The 6030-nt window shown below is 27.8% G+C and overlaps 1 long non-coding RNA gene across 1 annotated transcript in view; it reads left to right on the top strand.

The window, feature by feature from the left end:
• The first annotated feature begins 4089 nt into the window (after positions 1-4089).
• LOC126313975 (uncharacterized) overlaps positions 4090-6030 on the top strand; it is a 63482-nt gene continuing 61541 nt past the window's right edge. The window contains exon 1 of the long non-coding RNA XR_007555568.1: positions 4090-4182. This is a non-coding gene — a long non-coding RNA (uncharacterized LOC126313975). The remainder of the gene's footprint in view (positions 4183-6030) is intronic.

Below are 6030 nucleotides of genomic sequence, written 5' to 3'. Positions count from 1 at the left end.
TATTTATAATTTTGGCTTTTTTAGTTAAGATACCTATGTTTTTGGTTCATTTATGACTTCCTAAGGCTCATGTAGAGGCCCCTATTTCAGGTAGAATAATTCTTGCTGGTGTTTTATTAAAGTTAGGTGGTTATGGTATTTTTCGTGTTATAAAGGTTATTTCTTATTTGGGTTTAAAGTTTAATTATTTTTGATTGTCTTTAGGATTATCTGGGGGTGTTATTGTAAGATTTATTTGTTTTCGTCAGGTTGATTTGAAGTATTTAATTGCATATTCTTCTGTTGCTCGTATAAGAATGGTTATTGGTGGATTGATGACTATGAATTGATGAGGTTGTGTAGGTTCTCTTTCTCTAATGGTTGGTCATGGTTTATGTTCTTCTGGTTTATTTTGTTTATCTAATATTATTTATGAACGTTTAGGTAGACGAAGATTATTAATTAACAAGGGTATAATTAATTTGATGCCAAGAATGGCTTTATGATGATTTCTTTTAAGATCATCAAATATGGCTGCTCCTCCTTCTTTAAATTTGGTAGGTGAAATTAGATTATTAAATAGAATTATATCTTGATCTTCTTTTAGATTCTTTGCTTTGATTTTTTTATCTTTTTTTAGAGCTCTTTATACTTTGTATATATATTCTTATTCTCAGCATGGGAATTATTATTCTGGTGTTTATACTTGTTCTCTTGGTTATTTTCGTGAATATCATCTTTTACTTTTACATTGATTGCCTTTAAATATTCTCTGTTTAAAGGGTGAATATTTCTTTGTTTAGTTTGCTTAAGTATTTTAATTAAAAATATTGTTTTGTGGAATCAATGATATGAAGTCTTTCATCTTAGGCCGTGAATTTATTTTCTATTTGTTCTTTGAGTTTTTTTTCTTTGTTTATTTCGAGAACTATAATTTTTATTTTAGGAATTTATTATTTAATAATTGATTATAGAGTTTTTGTTGAGTGAGAGCTTTTCAATTTAAATGGTTCTATAGTTGTTATAACTTTAATTTTGGATTGAATATCTCTTATTTTTATATCTTTTGTTATATATATTTCTTCTTTGGTTATTTATTATAGAGAGGATTATATATCTGGTGAAAAGAATATAAATCGTTTTATTTTTATTGTTTTAATATTTATTCTTTCTATAGGTTTTTTAATTATTAGTCCTAATTTAATTAGAATTTTATTAGGTTGAGATGGTTTAGGTTTAGTTTCTTTTTGTTTAGTTAATTATTATCAAAATGTAAAATCTTATAGTGCTGGTATATTAACTGCACTTTCTAATCGTATTGGTGATGTTGCTATTTTAATTTCTATTGCATGAATATTAAATTTTGGTGGTTGAAATTATATTTATTATTATGATTTTATTTCTAATTCTTTTGAAATAAAGCTCATTACTATATTAATTGTTTTAGCAGCTATAACTAAGAGAGCTCAGATTCCTTTCTCTTCATGACTTCCTGCTGCTATAGCAGCTCCTACTCCTGTTTCTGCTTTAGTTCATTCTTCTACTCTTGTTACTGCTGGTGTTTATTTATTAATTCGTTTTAGACCAATATTGGATACTTATAATTGTGGTTGATTTTTACTTTTAATTGGTTGTATAACTATATTTATGGCTGGATTGGGCGCTAATTTTGAGTTTGATTTAAAGAAGATTATTGCTCTTTCTACTTTAAGACAACTTGGTTTAATAATAAGAATTTTGGCTATAGGTTATCCAAAGCTTGCATTTTTTCATTTATTGGCTCATGCTTTATTTAAGGCATTATTATTTATATGTGCAGGTTCAATAATTCATAATTTGAAGGATTCTCAGGATATTCGTTTTATAGGATCAATTGTTAATTTCATACCTTTAACTTCAGTTTGTTTTAATGTTTCTAGTTTATCTTTGTGTGGAATACCTTTTTTAGCGGGATTTTATTCAAAGGATTTAATTCTTGAGATGGTTTGTTTAAGATGAATTAATTGTTTAATTTTTTTTCTTTATTTTTTTTCTACTGGTTTAACTGCTTCTTATTCTTTTTGTTTGTTTTATTATTCAATATCTGGTGATAATAATTTTTATTCTAGATTTTCTTTTGATGATAAGGGTTATTATATTTCATTTGGAATAATTGGTCTATTGTTTGTTGCTGTTTTTGGTGGTAGTCTTTTATCTTGATTAATTTTTCCTATTCCTCATGTGATTGCTTTACCTTATTATTTAAAGTTTTTAACTATTACAGTTGTTATTTTAGGTGCTTATTTAGGTTATCTTATTTCTAATTTTGATTTTTCTCATAATTTATTTTCTTTAAGTATACTTTCTTTTGTTAGATTTGCTGGTTCTATATGATTTATACCTTTTCTTTCAACTAAGTTTATTAGATATATTCCTTTAAAAATAGGTTATTATTCATCTAAGTCATTTGATTATGGTTGAGGTGAATTACTTGGTGGTCAAGGTTTATATAGATTATTTATTTATTTAATTGGTTATATTCAAGGTTGATATGATTCTAATTTCAAGATTTATCTTTTAACTTTTATTTTTTGAATATTTATTTTGGTAATATTGTTTTTCGTTTACTTAAATAGCTTATAATTAGAGCGTGACACTGAAGATGTTAAGGAAGTATTTTTACTTTTAAGTATTTATAAATATAGATATATTACTTTTACAGTGAAAATGTAATGTTTTATTTAAACTATATAAATTTTAGAAATGTTAACGGAGTTTAACCGCTAATATAAAAAGTTAGCAGCTTTCATATTGGCTTTACATTTCCTTAATTGGAACTATTATAGTTCAATTATATTATTAACAGTAATACGCCTCTTTTTGGCTTCAATTAATAAGAATAAGGGTAGTACATACCAATCTTCCAGGTCGAAACTGACTGCAATATTTCGCTTCTTATTCTATTTAAGGTTGATTGATAATATCAATACTTTTTGAATGCAACCCAAATGTTATATTTAACTACAACCCTTTATTCTGCTCATTGTAATGCTCCTTGGTTTCATTCATGGTATAGTCCTCCTAATAGAACTAGAATAAAAAATATTGTTGATACTGTTCAGATTATAATGTCTGAAGTTTTAAAAATAATTACAATTGGTAGAATTAGTGCAATTTCTACATCAAAAATTAAAAAGATTACTGCGATTAGGAAGAATCGTATTGAGAATGGTATTCGTGCTGATCTTTTTGGATCAAACCCACATTCAAATGGTGATCTTTTTTCTCGATCATTAATTAATTTTTTTGATAGTGTTGTTGCCAGGATTATAACAATTATTGGAATAATAAATCTAATGAAAACTCTTGTTGATAGAATTAGAATTGTTTTTCTTGATTTATATCAAGCTTTCTGATTGGAAGTCAAATGTACTATTTATACTAGAGAAACAATTATCTACCTCATCAATAAATAGAGATATATAAGAATAATCATACTACGTCTACGAAGTGTCAGTATCATGCTGCTGCTTCAAATCCAAAGTGATGTCTTGGTGAAAATTGATTTATTGAGTGTCGAAGTAGACATGTTGATAAAAAGATTGTTCCAATAATTACGTGTAAACCATGGAATCCTGTTGCAACAAAGAATGTTGATCCATAAACTGCATCTGCAATGGTAAAAGGTGCTTCTCAATATTCATATGCTTGAAGTATTGTAAAGTATAGTCCTAATAACACTGTGAAGAATAATCCTTGTAGTGCTTGAGTATGATTAGATTCCATTAAACTATGATGTGCTCATGTTACTGTTACTCCTGATGCTAAAAGAATAGCTGTATTAAGTAATGGAATTTGTATAGGGTTAAAGGGTTGAATTCCTATTGGAGGTCATAGTATTCCTAGTTCAATTGTTGGTGCTAATCTTCTTCTAAAGAATGCTCAAAAAAAAGAAACGAAAAATAATACCTCTGATGCAATAAATAAAATTATTCCTCATCGTAATCCAATTGATACAAATCCTGTATGTAATCCTTGATATGTTCCTTCTCGTACTACATCTCGTCATCATTGAATTATAGTTAGTAGGGTAATTCCAAATCCAATTATGAATAAGTTAATATTAAATAGGTGGAATCATTTTGCTAGTCCTGATACTAGGACTATTGCTCCAATTGCTCCTGTTAATGGTCAAGGTCTATAGTCTACTAAGTGGAATGGGTGGTTTGAGTGAGTTGTTAACATAGGTTTAATATACTTCTCTAGAATATAGAGTTCTTAGAATTGAGAAAACATAGGCTTGAATTATTGCTACTGCTGATTCTAGAATTAATAGAAGTATTTGTCCAATAATTAGTAATGAGATTAAGTTTATTGCTATAGATGGTCCTGTGTTTCCTAATAAGGTTAATAATAAGTGTCCTGCAATTATATTTGCTGCCAACCGTACTGCTAATGTACCTGGTCGAATAACATTACTAATTGTTTCAATTAGTACTATAAATGATATTAATGCAGGCGGTGTACCTTGTGGTACAAGGTGTGTAAATATATGATTAGTATGGTTAATTCATCCAAATAATATAAATCTTAGCCATATAGGTAGGGCAATTGCAAATGTTAATGCTAAATGTCTTGTTCTAGTAAAAATATAAGGGAATAATCCTATGAAATTGTTAAATAATATTATAATAAAAATTGAGATGAAAATGAATGTTGTTCCATTAAATGATTTTGGTCCAAGAAGTGTTTTAAATTCATTATGTAAGGTTAAATTTAGTTTATTTCAGATAATGTTAATTCGTGATGGTGTAAGTCAAAATAGTGATGGGATTAATAATAGTCCTAGAAATGTTCTAGTTCAATTTAATGATAAATTAAAGATGTTAGTTGATGGGTCAAATGTTGAGAATAGATTTGTTATCATTTTCAATTTAAGTTTTTTATTTCAATTGTTCCTTTTTCTGCTCTTTTAATAAGGTTAGGTTTAAATGAGAAGAAGTTTATTTGATTAAACAAGATTAATGTAGCTGAAAATATAATGAATAGTGAGAATCATATAAGAGGGGATATTTGAGGGATTTGGATATAATTTCCCCATCAGAAGTAGTCGTTAATTTACTATTATTTGGTTTAAGAGACCATTACTTACTTTCAGTCATCTGATGAATTTCAAGGTGTACTAATTTTTTTTAGTTACTTTAGATTGACACTCTAATGTTATTTATTTTAACTAACTCCTTAAATTATCTTAGATAATCACTTAATAAATAAATTTACTGAAGTTCTTTCAATTACAATTGGTATAAATCTGTGGTTTGCTCCACAGATTTCTGAGCATTGTCCAAAGAATAATCCAGGTCGATTTATTGTGAATGTTCCTTGATTTAACCGACCTGGCGTTGCATCAATTTTAACCCCTAATGCAGGAACTGCTCATGAGGGTAGAACATCTGATGCTCTTGTTAATACTCGTACTTCTGTATTTATTGGTAGGATTGTTCGGTTATCTACATCTAGTAGTCGGAATCCATCATTTTCTAGGTCTTGTTCTGGTGTTATATAAGTGTCAAATTCTACGTCTATGAAGTCTGAATATTCATATCTTCAATATCATTGTCGTCCAATGGTTTTAATTGTAATTATTGCATCTACTGAATCATCAAGTAAATATAATAGTCGTAATGATGGAAGGGCAATAAAAATTAATGTAATTGCTGGTAAAGCTGTTCAGATTGTTTCAATTAAATGTCCAAGAAGTATATTACGGTTAGTATAGGCAATAAATAATATATAACTTAGGGCATAACCTACAATTACTGTAATTAATAATAATACGACCATAGTATGATCATGAAAGAATGATAATTGCTCCATTAATGGTGAAGCTCCATCTTGAAGAGATAAATTTGATCATGTTGCCATTAATAAATATTTTCTAATAAAAGGTCAAACCTTTATTTGTAGAGCTTAAATCTACTGCACTAATCTGCCATATTAGAATCTAGAGATTAATGGTAATTCTGAGTAACTATGTTCTGCCGGAGGGTTATTTTGTAGTCATTCTGTTGA

The sequence above is a fragment of the Schistocerca gregaria genome, unplaced genomic scaffold (assembly GCF_023897955.1).
Source record: "Schistocerca gregaria isolate iqSchGreg1 unplaced genomic scaffold, iqSchGreg1.2 ptg000515l, whole genome shotgun sequence".
In the NCBI taxonomy this organism is placed as follows: Eukaryota; Metazoa; Arthropoda; class Insecta; order Orthoptera; family Acrididae; genus Schistocerca; species Schistocerca gregaria.
Note: the sequence above shows the minus strand (reverse complement) of the source record. Positions and strands in the feature narration are given on the sequence as shown.